The sequence below is a fragment of the Equus asinus genome, chromosome 1 (assembly GCF_041296235.1).
Source record: "Equus asinus isolate D_3611 breed Donkey chromosome 1, EquAss-T2T_v2, whole genome shotgun sequence".
Classification (NCBI taxonomy): Eukaryota; Metazoa; Chordata; class Mammalia; order Perissodactyla; family Equidae; genus Equus; species Equus asinus.
The window spans coordinates 54,846,606-54,864,015 of record NC_091790.1 but is presented as its reverse complement, the minus strand read 5'-3'; positions in this window follow the sequence as shown (position 1 = coordinate 54,864,015).

Genomic DNA, 17,410 nt, shown 5'->3' with positions numbered 1-17,410 from the left:
AACTATTAGAAATAATCAACAACTACAGCAAAGTAGCAGGGTATAAAATTAACGGGCCCCAAAGCATCTTGCTTCCAGCTCTCTGGGAAGCTAAGAAACAACTCGCTCTGCACAGTGCTCTAACAGCGTACCGGGAACATCTCTTACAAAGGCCTGTGAAACGCAGTTTCTTTGCAGGCCTGATCTGGCTGAAGTAGAACTTCTGCTCGGGGTGTGCTGCATTGCCCTAGAGCTGCAAGGCACAAAGTGCTGCGTTCTTTCCATAGGGGCAGATGGGCCCCAAAGCATCTTGCTTCCAGCTCTCTGGGAAGCTAAGAAACTAGTCGCTCTGCACAGTGCTCTTACAGCCTACAGGGAACATCTCTTACAAAGGCCTGTGAAACGCAGTTTCTTTGCAGGCCTGATCTGGCTGAAGAAGAACTTCTGCTCTGGGTGTGCTACATTGCCCTAGAGCTGTAAGGCACAAAGTGCTGCCTTCTTTCCAAAGGGTGAGAAGGGCCCCAAAGCATCTTGCTTCCAGCTCTTTGGGAAGCTAAGAAACAAGTCGCTCTGCACAGTGCTCTAACAGCCTACCGGGAACATCTCTTACAAAGGCCTGTGAAACGCAGTTTCTTTGCAGGCCTGATCTGGCTGAAGTAGAACTTCTGCTCTGGGTGTGCTACATTGCCCTAGAGCTGCAAGGCACAAAGTGCTGCGTTCTTTCCATAGGGGCAGATGGGCCCCAAAGCATCTTTTTTTTTTGTTGTTGTTGATTAATGTTATGATGGATTACAAGCTTGTGAAATTTCAGTTGTACATTTTTGTTAGTCATGTTGTGGGAACACCACTTCCCCCTGCGTGCCCTCCCCCCACCCCCCCTTTTCCCTGGTAACCACCGATCAGATCTCCTTCTCTATATACTAATTTCCACCTATGAGTGGAGTCATATAGAGTTCGTCTTTCTCTGACTGACTTATTTCGCTTAACATAATGCCCTCGAGGTCCATCCACATTGTTGTGAAGGGGCCAATGTCGTCTTTTTTTATGGCTGAGTAGTATTCCATTGTTTATATATACCACATCTTCTTTATCCAATCATCAGTTTCTGGGCATGTAGGCTGGTTCCACGTCTTGGCTATTGTAAATAATGCTGCGATGAACATAGGGGTGCAACGGACTCTTGAGATATCTGATATCAGGTTCTTAGGATAGATACCCAGTAATGGGATGGCTGGGTCATAGGGTATTTCTATTTTTAACTTTTTGAGAAATCTCCATACTGTTTTCCATAGTGGCTGTACCAGTTTGCATTCCCACCAACAGTGTATGAGGGTTCCTCTTTCTCCACAACCTCTCCAACATTCGTCGTTCTTGGTTTTGGATGTTTTTGCCAATCTAACGGGGGTAAGGTGATATCTTAGTGTAGTTTTGATTTGCATTTCCCTGATGATTAGCGATGATGAACATCTTTTCATGTGTCTATTGGCCATATTCATATCTTCTTTTGAGAAATGTCTGTTCATGTCCTCTGCCCATTTTTTGATCGGGTTGTTTGTTTTTTTGTTGTTAAGCAGTGTGAGTTCTTTGTACCTATTCTCCTCAAACTGTTCCAGAAAATTGAGAAAGATGGAGAACTCCCTAACACATTCTATGAAGCCAACATCACTCTGATCCCCCAACCTGACAAGGACAACACAAAGAAGGAGAACTACAGGCCGATATCACTGATGAACATAGATGCAAAAATCCTCAACAAAATTTTGGCAAACCGATTACAGCAATACATCAAAAAGATTATACACCATGATCAAGTGAGATTTATACCAGGGACACAGGGATGGTTCAACACCCGCAAGTCAATCAACGTGATACACTACATCAACAAAATGAAAAACAAAAACCACAGGATCATCTCAATAGACGCAGAGAAAGCATTCGACAAGATCCAACACCCATTTATGATAAAAACCCTCAGTAAAATGGGTATAGAAGGAAAGTACCTCAACATAATAAAGGCCATATATGATAGACCCACAGCCAACATCATACTCAATGGACAAAAGCTGAAAGCCATCCCTCTGAGGACAGGAACAAGACAAGGGTGCCCACTTTCACCACTCCTATTCAACATAGTACTGGAGGTGCTGGCCAGAGCAATTCGGCAGGAAAAAAAAATAAAAGGAATCCAAATAGGTAACGAAGAAGTAAAACTCGCGTTGTTTGCAGACGACATGATCTTATACATAGAAAACCCCAAAGAATCCACAGAAAAACTAATAGAAATAATCAACAACTACAGCAAAGTAGCAGGGTATAAAATTAACGGGCCCCAAAGCATCTTGCTTCCAGCTCTCTGGGAAGCTAAGAAACAACTCGCTCTGCACAGTGCTCTAACAGCGTACCGGGAACATCTCTTACAAAGGCCTGTGAAACGCAGTTTCTTTGCAGGCCTGATCTGGCTGAAGTAGAACTTCTACTCGGGGTGTGCTGCATTGCCCTAGAGCTGCAAGGCACAAAGTGCTGCGTTCTTTCCATAGGGGCAGATGGGCCCCAAAGCATCTTGCTTCCAGCTCTCTGGGAAGCTAAGAAACTAGTCGCTCTGCACAGTGCTCTTACAGCCTACAGGGAACATCTCTTACAAAGGCCTGTGAAACGCAGTTTCTTTGCAGGCCTGATCTGGCTGAAGAAGAACTTCTGCTCTGGGTGTGCTACATTGCCCTAGAGCTGTAAGGCACAAAGTGCTGCCTTCTTTCCAAAGGGTGAGAAGGGCCCCAAAGCATCTTGCTTCCAGCTCTTTGGGAAGCTAAGAAACAACTCGCTCTGCACAGTGCTCTAACAGCCTACCGGGAACATCTCTTACAAAGGCCTGTGAAACGCAGTTTCTTTGCAGGCCTGATCTGGCTGAAGTAGAACTTCTGCTCTGGGTGTGCTACATTGCCCTAGAGCTGCAAGGCACCAAGTGCTGCCTTCTTTCTTTAAGGGCAGATGGCCCCTAAAGGATCTTGCTTCCAGCTCGTTGGGAAGCTAAGAAACAACTCGCTCTGCACAGTGCTCTAACAGCCTACCGGGAACATCTCTTACAAAGGCCTGTGAAACGCAGTTTCTTTGCGGGCCTGATCTGGCTGAAGTAGAACTTCTGCTCTGGGTGTGCTACATAGCCCTAGAGCTGCAAGGCACAAAGTGCTGCGTTCTTTCCATAGGGGCAGAAGGGCCCCAAAGCATCTTTTTTTGTTGTTGTTGTTGATTAATGTTATGATGGATTACAAGCTTGTGAAATTTCAGTTGTACATTTTTGTTAGTCATGTTGTGGGAACACCACTTCCCACTTCGTGCCCTCCCCCCACCCCCCCTTTTCCCTGGTAACCACCGATCAGATCTCCTTCTCAATATACTAATTTCCACCTATGAGTGGAGTCATATAGAGTCTGTCTTTCTCTGACTGAGTTATTTCGCTTAACATAATGCCCTCGAGGTCCATCCACATTGTTGTGAAGGGGCCAATGTCGTCTTTTTTTATGGCTGAGTAGTATTCCATTGTGTATATATACCACATCTTCTTTATCCAATCATCAGTTTCTGGGCATGTAGGCTGGTTCCACGTCTTGGCTATTGTAAATAATGCTGCGATGAACATAGGGGTGCAACGGACTCTTGAGATATCTGATATCAGGTTCTTAGGATAGATACCCAGTAATGGGATGGCTGGGTCATAGGGTATTTCTATTTTTAACTTTTTGAGAAATCTCCATACTGTTTTCCATAGTGGCTGTACCAGTTTGCATTCCCACCAACAGTGTATGAGGGTTCCTCTTTCTCCACAACCTCTCCAACATTCGTCGTTCTTGGTTTTGGATGTTTTTGCCAATCTAACGGGGGTAAGGTGATATCTTAGTGTAGTTTTGATTTGCATTTCCCTGATGATTAGCGATGATGAACATCTTTTCATGTGTCTATTGGCCATATTCATATCTTCTTTTGAGAAATGTCTGTTCATGTCCTCTGCCCATTTTTTGATCGGGTTGTTTGTTTTTTTGTTGTTAAGCAGTGTGAGTTCTTTGTACCTATTCTCCTCAAACTGTTCCAGAAAATTGAGAAAGATGGAGAACTCCCTAACACATTCTATGAAGCCAACATCACTCTGATCCCCCAACCTGACAAGGACAACACAAAGAAGGAGAACTACAGGCCGATATCACTGATGAACATAGATTCAAAAATCCTCAACAAAATTTTGGCAAACCGATTACAGCAATACATCAAAAAGATTATACACCATGATCAAGTGGGATTTATAAAAGGGACACAGGGATGGTTCAACACCCGCAAGTCAATCAACGTGATACACTACATCAACAAAATGAAAAACAAAAACCACAGGATCATCTCAATAGACGCAGAGAAAGCATTCGACAAGATCCAACACCCATTTATGATAAAAAACCTCAGTAAAATGGGTATAGAAGGAAAGTACCTCAACATAATAAAGGCCATATATGATAGACCCACAGCCAACATCATACTCAATGGACAAAAGCTGAAAGCCATCCCTCTGAGGACAGGAACAAGACAAGGGTGCCCACTTTCACCACTCCTATTCAACATAGTACTGGAGGTGCTGGCCAGAGCAATTCGGCAGGAAAAAAAAATAAAAGGAATCCAAATAGGTAACGAAGAAGTAAAACTCGCGTTGTTTGCAGACGACATGATCTTATACATAGAAAATCCCAAAGAATCCACAGAAAAACTATTAGAAATAATCAACAACTACAGCAAAGTAGCAGGGTATAAAATTAACGGGCCCCAAAGCATCTTGCTTCCAGCTCTCTGGGAAGCTAAGAAACAACTCGCTCTGCACAGTGCTCTAACAGCGTACCGGGAACATCTCTTACAAAGGCCTGTGAAACGCAGTTTCTTTGCAGGCCTGATCTGGCTGAAGTAGAACTTCTGCTCGGGGTGTGCTGCATTGCCCTAGAGCTGCAAGGCACAAAGTGCTGCGTTCTTTCCATAGGGGCAGATGGGCCCCAAAGCATCTTGCTTCCAGCTCTCTGGGAAGCTAAGAAACTAGTCGCTCTGCACAGTGCTCTTACAGCCTACAGGGAACATCTCTTACAAAGGCCTGTGAAACGCAGTTTCTTTGCAGGCCTGACCTGGCAGAAGTAGAACAACTTCTCTGGGTGTGCTACATTGCCCTAGAGCTGCAAGGCACAAAGTGCTGCCTTCTTTCCAAAGGGTGAGAAGGGCCCCAAAGCAACTTGCTTCCGGCTCTTTGGGAAGCTAGGAAACAACTTGCTCTGCACAGTGCTCTAACAGCCTACCGGGAACATCTCTTACAAAGGCCTGTGAAATGAAGTTTCTTTGCGGGCCTGATCTGGCTGAAGTAGAACTTCTGCTCTGGGTGTGCTACATTGCCCTAGAGCTGCAAGGCACAAAGTGCTGCGTTCTTTCCCTAGGGGCAGATGGGCCGCAAAGCATTATTTTTTTTTTTGTTTTGTTTATTAATGTTATGATGGATTACAAGATTGTGAAATTTCAGTTGTAGATTTTTGTTAGTCATGTTGTGGGAACACCACTTCCCCCTCCGTGCCCTCCCCCCACCCCCCCTTTTCCCTGGTAACCACCGATCAGATCTCCTTCTCAATATACTAATTTCCACCTATGAGTGGAGTCATATAGAGTTCGTCTTTCTCTGACTGACTTATTTCGCTTAACATAATGCCCTCGAGGTCCATCCACATTGTTGTGAATGGGCCAATGTCGTCTTTTTTTATGGCTGAGTAGTATTCCATTGTGTATATATACCACATCTTCTTTATCCAATCATCAGTTTCTGGGCATGTAGGCTGGTTCCACGTCTTGGCTATTGTAAATAATGCTGCGATGACCATAGGGGTGCAACGGACTCTTGAGATATCTGATATCAGGTTCTTAGGATAGATACCCAGTAATGGGATGGCTGGGTCATAGGGTATTTCTATTTTTAACTTTTTGAGAAATCTCCATACTGTTTTCCATAGTGGCTGTACCAGTTTGCATTCCCACCAACAGTGTATGATGGTTCCTCTTTCTCCACAACCTCTCCAACATTTGTCGTTCTTGGTTTTGGATGTTTTTGCCAATCTAACGGGGGTAAGGTGATATCTTAGTGTAGTTTTGATTTGCATTTCCCTGATGATTAGCGATGATGAACATCTTTTCATGTGTCTATTGGCCATATTCATATCTTCTTTGGAGAAATGTCTGTTCATGTCCTCTGCCCATTTTTTGATCGGGTTGTTTGTTATTTTGTTGTTAAGCAGTGTGAGTTCTTTGTACCTATTCTCCTCAAACTGTTCCAGAAAATTGAGAAAGATGGAGAACTCCCTAACACATTCTATGAAGCCAACATCACTCTGATCCCCAAACCTGACAAGGACAACACAAAGAAGGAGAACTACAGGCCGATATCACTGATGAACATAGATGCAAAAATCCTCAAGAAAATTTTGGCAAACCGATTACAGCAATACATCAAAAAGATTATACACCATGATCAAGTGGGATTTATACCAGGGACACAGGGATGGTTCAACACCCGCAAGTCAATCAACGTGATACACTACATCAACAAAATGAAAAACAAAAACCACATGATCATCTCAATAGACGCAGAGAAAGCATTCGACAAGATCCAACACCCATTTATGATAAAAACCCTCAGTAAAATGGGTATAGAAGGAAAGTACCTCAACATAATAAAGGCCATATATGATAGACCCACAGCCAACATCATACTCAATGGACAAAAGCTGAAAGCCATCCCTCTGAGGACAGGAACAAGACAAGGGTGCCCACTTTCACCACTCCTATTCAACATAGTACTGGAGGTGTTGGCCAGAGCAATTCGGCAGGAAAAAAGAATAAAAGGAATCGAAATAGGTAACGAAGAAGTAAAACTCGCGTTGTTTGCAGACGACATGATCTTATACATAGAAAACCCCAAAGAATCCACAGAAAAACTATTAGAAATAATCAAGAACTACAGCAAAGTAGCAGGGTATAAAATTAACGGGCCCCAAAGCATCTTGCTTCCAGCTCTCTGGGAAGCTAAGAAACAACTCGCTCTGCACAGTGCTCTAACAACCTACAGGGAACATCTCTTACAGAGGCCTGTGAAACGCAGTTTCTTTGCAGGCCTGATCTGGCTGAAGTAGAACTTCTGCTCTGGGTGTGCTGCATTGCCCTAGAGCGGCAAGGCACAAAGTGCTGCCTTCTTTCCAAAGGGTGAGAAGGGCCCCAAAGCATCTTGCTTCCAGCTCTCTGGGAAGCTAAGAAACAAGTCGCTCTGCACAGAGCTCTAACAGCCTACCGGGAACATCTCTTAAAAAGGCCTGTGAAACGAAGTTTCTTTGCAGGCCTGACCTGGCAGAAGTAGAACAACTGCTCTGGGTGTGCTACATTGCCCTAGAGCTGCAAGGCACAAAGTGCTGCGTTCTTTCCATAGGGGCAGATGGGCCCCAAAGCATCTTGCTTCCAGCTCTCTGGGAATCTAAGAAACTAGTCGCTCTGCACAGTGCTCTTACAGCCTGCCGGGAACATCTCTTACAAAGGCCTGTGAAACGAAGTTTCTTTGCAGGCCTGACCTGGCAGAAGTAGAACTTCTGCTTTGGGTGTGCTACATTGCCCTAGAGCTGCAAGGCACAAAGTGCTGCCTTCTTTCCAAAGGGTGAGAAGGGCCCCAAAGCATCTTGCTTCCAGCTCTTTGGGAAGCTAAGAAACAACTCCCTCTGCACAGTGCTCTAACAGCCTACCGGGAACATCTCTTACAAAGGCCTGTGAAACGCAGTTTCTTTACAGGCCTGATCTGGCTGAAGTAGAACATCTGCTCTGGGTGTGCTACATTGCCCTAGAGCTGCAAGGCACAAAGTGCTGCCTTCTTTACTTAAGGGCAGATGGCCCCCAAAGCATCTTGCTTCCGGCTGTTCGGGAATCTAAGAAACAACTCGCTCTGCACAGTGCTCTAACAGCCTACCGGGAACATCTCTTACAAAGGTCTGTGAAACGCAGTTTCTTTGCAGGCCTGATCTGGCTGAAGTACAACTTCTGCTCGGGGTGTGCTGCATTGCCCTAGAGCTGCAAGGCACAAAGTGCTGCGTTCTTTCCATAGGGGGAGATGGGCCCCAAAGCATCTTGCTTCCAGCTCTCTGGGAAGCTAAGAACAACTCGCTCTGCACAGTGCTCTAACAGCCTACCGGGAACATCTCTTACAAAGGCCTGTGAAATGCAGTTTCTTTGCAGGCCTGATCTCCCTGAAGTAGAACTTCTGCTCTGCCATGTGCTACATTGCCCTAGAGGTGAAAGGCACCAAGTGCTGCCTTGTTTCCAAAGGGGCAGACGGGACCAACAGCGTTTTGTTTCCAGCTCTTTGGGAAGCTAAGAGAAAACACGCTCTGCACAGTGCTCTTACAGCCTACCGGGAACATCTCTTAGAAAGGCCTGTGAAACGAAGTTTCTTTGCAGGTCTGATCTGGCTGAAGTAGAACTTCGGCTCTGGGTGTGCTACATTGCCCTAGAGCTGCAAGGCACAAAGTGCTGCCTTCTTTCCAAAGGGTGAGAAGGGCCCCAAAGCATCTTGCTTCCAGCTCTTTGGGAAGCTAGGAAACAACTCGCTCTGCACAGTGCTCTAACAGCCTACCGGGAACATCTCTTACAATGGCCTGTGGACCGCAGTTTCTTTGCAGTCCTGAACTGGCTGAAGTACAACTTCTGCTCTGGGTGTGCTACATTGCCCTAGAGCTGCAAGGCACAAAGTGCTGACTTCTTTCCAATGGGAGAGAAGGGCCCCAAAGCATCTTGCTTCCGGCTGTTTGGGAACCTAAGAAACAACTCGCTCTGCACAGTGCTCTAATAGCCTCCCGGGAACATCTCTTACAAAGGCCTGTGAAACGCAGTTTCTTTGCAGGCCTGAACTGGCAGAAGTAGAACATCTGCTCTGGGTGTGCTACATTGCCCTAGAGCTGAAAGGCACAAAGTGCTGCCTTCTTTACTTAACGGCAGATGGCCCCCAAAGCATTTTGCTTCCAGGTCTTTGGGAAGCTAAGAAAGAACTCGCTCTGCACAGTGCTCTAACAGCCTACAGGGAACATCTCTTACAAAGGCCTGTGAAACGCAGTTTCTTTGCAGGCCTGATCTGGCTGAAGAAGAACTTCTGCTCTGGGTGTGCTACATTGCCCTAGAGCTGTAAGGCACAAAGTGCTGCCTTCTTTCCAAAGGGTGAGAAGGGCCCCAAAGCATCTTGCTTCCAGCTCTTTGGGAAGCTACGAAACAAGTCGCTCTGCACAGTGCTCTAACAGCCTACCGGGAACATCTCTTACAAAGGCCTGTGAAACGAAGTTTCTTTGCAGGCCTGACCTGGCAGAAGTAGAACAACTGCTCTGGGTGTGCTACATTGCCCTAGAGCTGCAAAGCACAAAGTGCTACCTTCTTTCCTTAAGAGCAGATGGCCCCTAAAGCATCTTGCTTCCAGCTCCTTGGGTAGCTAAGAAACAACTCGCTCTGCACAGTGCTCTACCAGCCTACAGGGAACATCTCTTACAAAGGCCTGTGAAACTCAGTTTCTTTGCAGGTCTGATCTGGCTGAAGTAGAACTTCTGCTCTGGGTGTGCTACATTGCCCTAGAGCTGCAAGGCACAAAGTGCTGCCTTCTTTCCAAAGGGTGAGAAGGGCCCCAAAGCATCTTGCTTCCAGCTCTTTGGGAAGCTAGGAAACAACTCGCTCTGCACAGTGCTCTAACAGCCTACCGGGAACATCTCTTACAAAGGCCTGTGAAACGAAGTTTCTTTGCAGGCCTGACCTGGCAGAAGTAGAACAACTGCTCTGGGTGTGCTACATTGCCCTAGAGCTGCAAAGCACAAAGTGCTAACTTCTTTCCTTAAGAGCAGATGGCCCCTAAAGCATCTTGCTTCCAGCTCCTTGGGTAGCTAAGAAACAACTCGCTCTGCACAGTGCTCTACCAGCCTACAGGGAACATCTCTTACAAAGGCCTGTGAAACGCAGTTTCTTTGCAGGTCTGATCTGGCTGAAGTAGAACTTCTGCTCTGGGTGTGCTACATTGCCCTAGAGCTGCAAGGCACAAAGTGCTGCCTTCTTTCCAAAGGGTGAGAAGGGCCCCAAAGCATCTTGCTTCCAGCTCTTTGGGAAGCTAGGAAACAACTCGCTCTGCACAGTGCTCTAACAGCCTACCGGGAACATCTCTTACAAAGGCCTGTGAAACGCAGTTTCTTTGCGGGCCTGATCTGGCTGAAGTAGAACTTATGCTCTGGGTGTGCTACATTGCCCTAGAGTTGCAAGGCACAAAGTGCTGCGTTCTTTCCATAGGGGCAGATGGGCCCCAAAGCATCTTTTTTTTTGTTTGTTTGTTTATTAATCTTATGATGGATTACAAGCTTGTGAAATTTCAGTTGTACATTTTTGTTAGTCATGTTGTGGGAACACCACTTCCCCCTCCGTGCCCTCCCCCACCCCCCCTTTTCCCTGGTAACCACCGATCAGATCTCCTTCTCAATATACTAATTTCCACCTATGAGTGGAGTCATATAGAGTTCGTCTTTCTCTGACTGACTTATTTCGCTTAACATAATGCCCTCGAGGTCCATCCACATTGTTGTGAAGGGGCCAATGTCGTCTTTTTTATGGCTGAGTAGTATTCCATTGTGTATATATACCACATCTTCTTTATCCAATCATCAGTTTCTGGGCATGTAGGCTGGTTCCACGTCTTGGCTATTGTAAATAATGCTGCGATGAACATAGGGGTGCAACGGACTCTTGAGATATCTGATATCAGGTTCTTAGGATAGATACCCAGTAATGGGATGGCTGGGTCATAGGGTATTTCTATTTTTAACTTTTTGAGAAATCTCCATACTGTTCTCCATAGTGGCTGTACCAGTTTGCATTCCCACCAACAGTGTATGAGGGTTCCTCTTTCTCCACAACCTCTCCAACTTTCGTCGTTCTTGGTTTTGGATGTTTTTGCCAATCTAACGGGGGTAAGGTGATATCTTAGTGTAGTTTTGATTTGCATTTCCCTGATGATTAGCGATGATGAACATCTTTTCATGTGTCTATTGGCCATATTCATATCTTCTTTGGAGAAATGTCTGTTCATGTCCTCTGCCCATTTTTTGATCGGGTTGTTTGTTTTTTTGTTGTTAAGCAGTGTGAGTTCCTTGTACCTATTCTCCTCAAACTGTTCCAGAAAATTGAGAAAGATGGAGAACTCCCTAACACATTCTATGAAGCCAACATCACTCTGATCCCCAAACCTGACAAGGACAACACAAAGAAGGAGAACTACAGGCCGATATCACTGATGAACATAGATGCAAAAATCCTCAACCAAATTTTGGCAAACCGATTACAGCAATACATCAAAAAGATTATACACCATGATCAAGTGGGATTTATACCAGGGACACAGGGATGGTTCAACACCCGCAAGTCAATCAACGTGATACACTACATCAACAAAATGAAAAACAAAAACCACATGATCATCTCAATAGACGCAGAGAAAGCATTCGACAAGATCCAACACCCATTTATGATAAAAACCCTCAGTAAAATGGGTATAGAAGGAAAGTACCTCAACATATTAAAGGCCATATATGATAGACCCACAGCCAACATCATACTCAATGGACAAAAGCTGAAAGCCATCCCTCTGAGGACAGGAACAAGACAAGGGTGCCCACTTTCACCACTCCTATTCAACATAGTACTGGAGGTGCTGGCCAGAGCAATTCGGCAGGAAAAAAAAATAAAAGAAATCCAAATAGGTAACGAAGAAGTAAAACTCGCGTTGTTTGCAGACGACATGATCTTATACATAGAAAACCCCAAAGAATCCACAGAAAAACTATTAGAAATAATCAACAACTACAGCAAAGTAGCAGGGTATAAAATTAACGGGCCCCAAAGCATCTTGCTTCCAGCTCTCTGGGAAGCTAAGAAACAACTCGCTCTGCACAGTGCTCTAACAGCCTACCGGGAACATCTCTTACAAAGGCCTGTGAAACGCAGTTTCTTTGCAGGCCTGATCTGGCTGAAGTAGAACTTCTGCTCGGGGTGTGCTGCATTGCCCTAGAGCTGCAAGGCACAAAGTGCTGCGTTCTTTCCATAGGGGCAGATGGGCCCCAAAGCATCTTGCTTCCAGCTCTCTGGGAAGCTAAGAAACTAGTCGCTCTGCACAGTGCTCTTACAGCCTACCGGGAACATCTCTTACAAAGGCCTGTGAAACGCAGTTTCTTTGCGGGCCTGATCTGGCTGAAGTAGAACTTCTGCTGTGGGTGTGCTACATTGCCCTAGAGCTGCAAGGCACAAAGTGCTGCGTTCTTTCCATAGGGGCAGCTGTGCCCCAAAGCATCTTGCTTCCGGCTCTCTGGGAAGCTAAGAAACTAGTCGCTCTGCACAGTGCTCTTACAGCCTACCGGGAACATCTCTTACAAAGGCCTGTGAAACGAAGTTTCTTTGCAGGTCTGATCTGGCTGAACTAGAACTTCGGCTCTGGGTGTGCTACATTGCCCAAGAGCTGCAAGGCACAAAGTGCTGCCTTCTTTCCAAAGGGTGAGAAGGGCCCCAAAGCATCTTGCTTCCAGCTCGTTGGGAAGCTAAGAAACAACTCGCTCTGCACAGTGCTCTAACAGCCTACAGGGAACATCTCTTACAAAGGCCTGTGAAACGCAGTTTCTTTGCGGGCCTGATCTGGCTGAAGTAGAACTTCTGCTCTCGGTGTGCTATATTGCCCTAGAGCTGCAAGGCACAAAGTGCTGCGTTCTTTCCATAGGGGCAGATGGGCCCCAAAGCATCTTTTATTATTATTTTTTTTTATTAATGTTATGATGGATTACAAGCTTGTGAAATTTCAGTTGTACATTTTTGTTAGTCATGTTGCGGGAACACCACTTCCCCCTCCGTGCCCTCCCCCTACCCCCCCTTTTCCCTGGTAACCACCGATCAGATCTCCTTCTCAATATACTAATTTCCACCTAAGAGTGGAGTCATATAGAGTTCGTCTTTCTCTGACTGACTTATTTCGCTTAACATAATGCCCTCGAGGTCCATCCACATTGTTGTGGAGGGGCCAATGTCGTCTTTTTTTATGGCTTAGTAGTATTCCATTGTGTATATATACCACATCTTCTTTATCCAATCATCAGTTTCTGGGCATGTAGGCTGGTTCCACGTCTTGCCTATTGTAAATAATGCTGCGATGAACATAGGGGTGCAACGGACTCTTGAGATATCTGATAACAGGTTCTTAGGATAGATACCCAGTAATGGGATGGCTGGGTCATAGGGTATTTCTATTTTTAACTTTTTGAGAAATCTCCATACTGTTTTCCATAGTGGCTGTACCAGTTTGCATTCCCACCAACAGTGTATGGGGGTTCCTCTTTCTCCACAACCTCTCCAACATTTGTCGTTGTTGGTTTTGGGTGTTTTTGCCAATCTAACGGGGGTAAGGTGATATCTTAGTGTAGTTTTGATTTGCATTTCCCTGATGATTAGCGATGATGAACATCTTTTCATGTGTCTATTGGCCATATTCATATCTTCTTTGGAGAAATGTCTGTTCATGTCCTCTGCCCATTTTTTGATCGGGTTGTTTGTTTTTTTGTTGTTAAGCAGTGTGAGTTCTTTGTACCTATTCTCCTCAAACTGTTCCAGAAAATTGAGAAAGATGGAGAACTCCCTAACACATTCTATGAAGCCAACATCACTCTGATCCCCCAACCTGACAAGGACAACACAAAGAAGGAGAACTACAGGCCGATATCACTGATGAACATAGATGCAAAAATCCTCAACAAAATTTTGGCAAACCGATTACAGCAATACATCAAAAAGATTATACACCATGATCAAGTGGGATTTATACCAGGGACACAGGGATGGTTCAACACCCGCAAGTCAATCAACGTGATAGACTACATCAACAAAATGAAAAACAAAAACCACATGATCATCTCAATAGACGCAGAGAAAGCATTCGACAAGATCCAACACCCATTTATGATAAAAACCCTCAGTAAAATGGGTATAGAAGGAAAGTACCTCAACATAATAAAGGCCATATATGATAGACCCACAGCCAACAGCATACTCAATGGACAAAAGCTGAAAGCCATCCCTCTGAGGACAGGAACAAGACAAGGGTGCCCACTTTCACCACTCCTATTCAACATAGTACTGGAGGTGCTGGCCAGAGCAATTCGGCAGGAAAAAAAAATAAAAGGAATCCAAATAGGTAACAAAGAAGTAAAACTCGCGTTGTTTGCAGACGACATGATCTTATACATAGAAAACCCCAAAGAATCCACAGAAAAACTATTAGAAATAACCAACAACTACAGCAAAGTAGCAGGGTATACAATTAACGGGCCCCAAAGCATCTTGCTTCCAGCTCTCTGGGAAGCTAAGAAACAACTCGCTCTGCACAGTGCTCTAACAGCCTACCGGGAACATCTCATACAAAGGCCTGTGAAACGCAGTTTCTTTGCAGGCCTGATCTGGCTGAAGTAGAACTTCTGCTCTGAGTGTGCTACATTGCCCTAGAGCTGCAAGGCACAAAGTGCTGCCTTCATTTCAAAGGGGCAGATGAGCCCCAAAGCATCTTGCTTCCAACTCTTTTGGAAGCTGAGAAACAACTCGCTCTGCACAGTGCTCTAACAGCCTACCGGGAAAATCTCTTACAAAGGCCTGTGAAACGCAGTTTCTTTGCAGGCCTGATCTGGCTGAAGTAGAACTTCTGCTCTGGGTGTGCTGCATTGCCCTAGAGCTGCAAGGCACAAAGTGCTGCGTTCTTTCCATATGGGCAGATGGGCCCCAAAGCATCTTGCTTCCAGCTCTCTGGGAAGCTAAGAAACTAGTCGCTCTGCACAGTGCTCTAACAGCCTAACGCGAACATCTCTTACAAAGGCCTGTGAAACGAAGTTTCTTTGCAGGTCTAATCTAGCTGAAGTAGAACTTCGGCTCTGGGTGTGCTATATTGCCCTAGAGCTGCAAGGCACAAAGTGCTGCCTTCTTTCCAAAGGGTGAGAAGGGCCCCAACGCATCTTGCTTCCGGCTGTTTGGGAAGCTAAGAAACAACTCTCTCTGCACAGTGCTCTAACAGCCTTCCGGGAACATCTCTTACAAAGGCCTGTGAAACGCAGTTTCTTTGCAGGCCTGATCTGGCTGAAGTAGAACTTCTGCTCTGGGTGTGCTACATTGCCCTAGAGCTGCAAGGCAGAAAGTGCTGCCTTCTTTCCATAGGGGCAGATGGGCCCCAAAGCATCTTTTATTATTTTTTTTGTTTATTAATGTTATGATGGATTACAAGCTTGTGAAATTTCAGTTGTACATTTTTGTTAGTCATGTTGTGGGAACACCACTTCCCACTCCGTGCCCTCCCCCCACCCCCCCTTTTCCCTGGTAACCACCGATCAGATCTCCTTCTCAATATACTAATTTCCACCTATGAGTGGAGTCATATAGAGTTCGTCTTTCTCTGACTGACTTATTTCGCTTAACATAATGCCCTCGAGGTCCATCCACATTGTTGTGAAGGGGCCAATGTCGTCTTTTTTTATGGCTGAGTAGTATTCCATTGTGTATATATACCACATCTTCTTTATCCAATCATCAGTTTCTGGGCATGTAGGCTGGTTCCACATCTTGGCTATTGTAAATAATGCTGCGATGAACATAGGGGTGCAACGGACTCTTGAGATATCTGATATCAGGTTCTTAGGATAGATACCCAGTAATGGGATGGCTGGGTCATAGGGTATTTCTATTTTTAACTTTTTGAGAAATCTCCATACTGTTTTCCATAGTGGCTGTACCAGTTTGCATTCCCACCAACAGTGTATGAGGGTTCCTCTTTCTCCACAACCTCTCCAACATTTGTCGTTCTTGGTTTTGGATGTTTTTGCCAATCTAACGGGGGTAAGGTGATATCTTAGTGTAGTTTTGATTTGCATTTCCCTGATGATTAGCGATGATGAACATCTTTTCATGTGTCTATTGGCCATATTCATATCTTCTTTGGAGAAATGTCTGTTCATGTCCTCTGCCCATTTTTTGATCGGGTTGTTTGTTTTTTTGTTGTTAAGCAGTGTGAGTTCTTTGTACCTATTCTCCTCAAACTGTTCCAGAAAATTGAGAAAGATGGAGAACTCCCTAACACATTCTATGAAGCCAACATCACTCTGATGCCCAAACCTGACAAGGACAACACAAAGAAGGAGAACTACAGGCCGATATCACTGATGAACATAGATGCAAAAATCCTCAACAAAATTTTGGCAAACCGATTACAGCAATACATCAAAAAGATTATACACCATGATCAAGTGGGATTTATACCAGGGACACAGGGATGGTTCAACACCCGCAAGTCAATCAACGTGATACACTACATCAACAAAATGAAAAACAAAAACCACATGATCATCTCAATAGACGCAGAGAAAGCATTCGACAAGATCCAACACCCATTTATGATAAAAACCCTCAGTAAAATGGGTATAGAAGGAAAGTACCTCAACATAATAAAGGCCATATATGATAGACCCACAGCCAACAGCATACTCAATGGACAAAAGCTGAAAGCCATCCCTCTGAGGACAGGAACAAGACAAGGGTGCCCACTTTCACCACTCCTATTCAACATAGTACTGGAGGTGCTGGCCAGAGCAATACGGCAGGAAAAAGAAATAAAAGGAATCGAAATAGGCAACGAAGAATTAAAACTCGCTTGTTTGCAGACGACATGATCTTATACATAGAAAACCCCAAAGAATCCACAGAAAAACTATTAGAAATAATCAACAACTACAGCAAAGTAGCAGGGTATAAAATTAAAGGGCCCCAAAGCATCTTGCTTCCAGCTCTCTGGGAAGCTAAGAAACAACTCGCTCTGCACAGTGCTCTAACAGCCTACCGGGAACATCTCTTACAAAGGCCTGTGAAACGCAGTTTCTTTGCAGGCCTGATCTGGCTGAAGTAGAACTTCTGCTCGGGGTGTGCTGCATTGCCCTAGAGCTGCAAGGCACAAAGTGCTGCATTCTTTCCATAGGGGCATATGGGCCCCAAAGCATCTTGCTTCCGGCTCTCTGGGAAGCTAAGAAACTAGTCGCTCTGCACAGTGCTCTTACTGCCTACCGGGAACATCTCTTACAAAGGCCTGTGAAACGAAGTTTCTTTGCAGGTCTGATCTAGCTGAAGTAGAACTTCGGTTCTGGGTGTGCTACATTGCCCTAGAGCTGCAAGGCACAAAGTGCTGCCTTCTTTGCAAAGGGTGAGTAGGGCCCTAAAGCATCTTGCTTCCAGCTGTTTGGGAAGCTAAGAAACAAGTCGCTCTGCACAGTGCTCTAACAGCCTACCAGGAACATCTCTTACAAAGGAC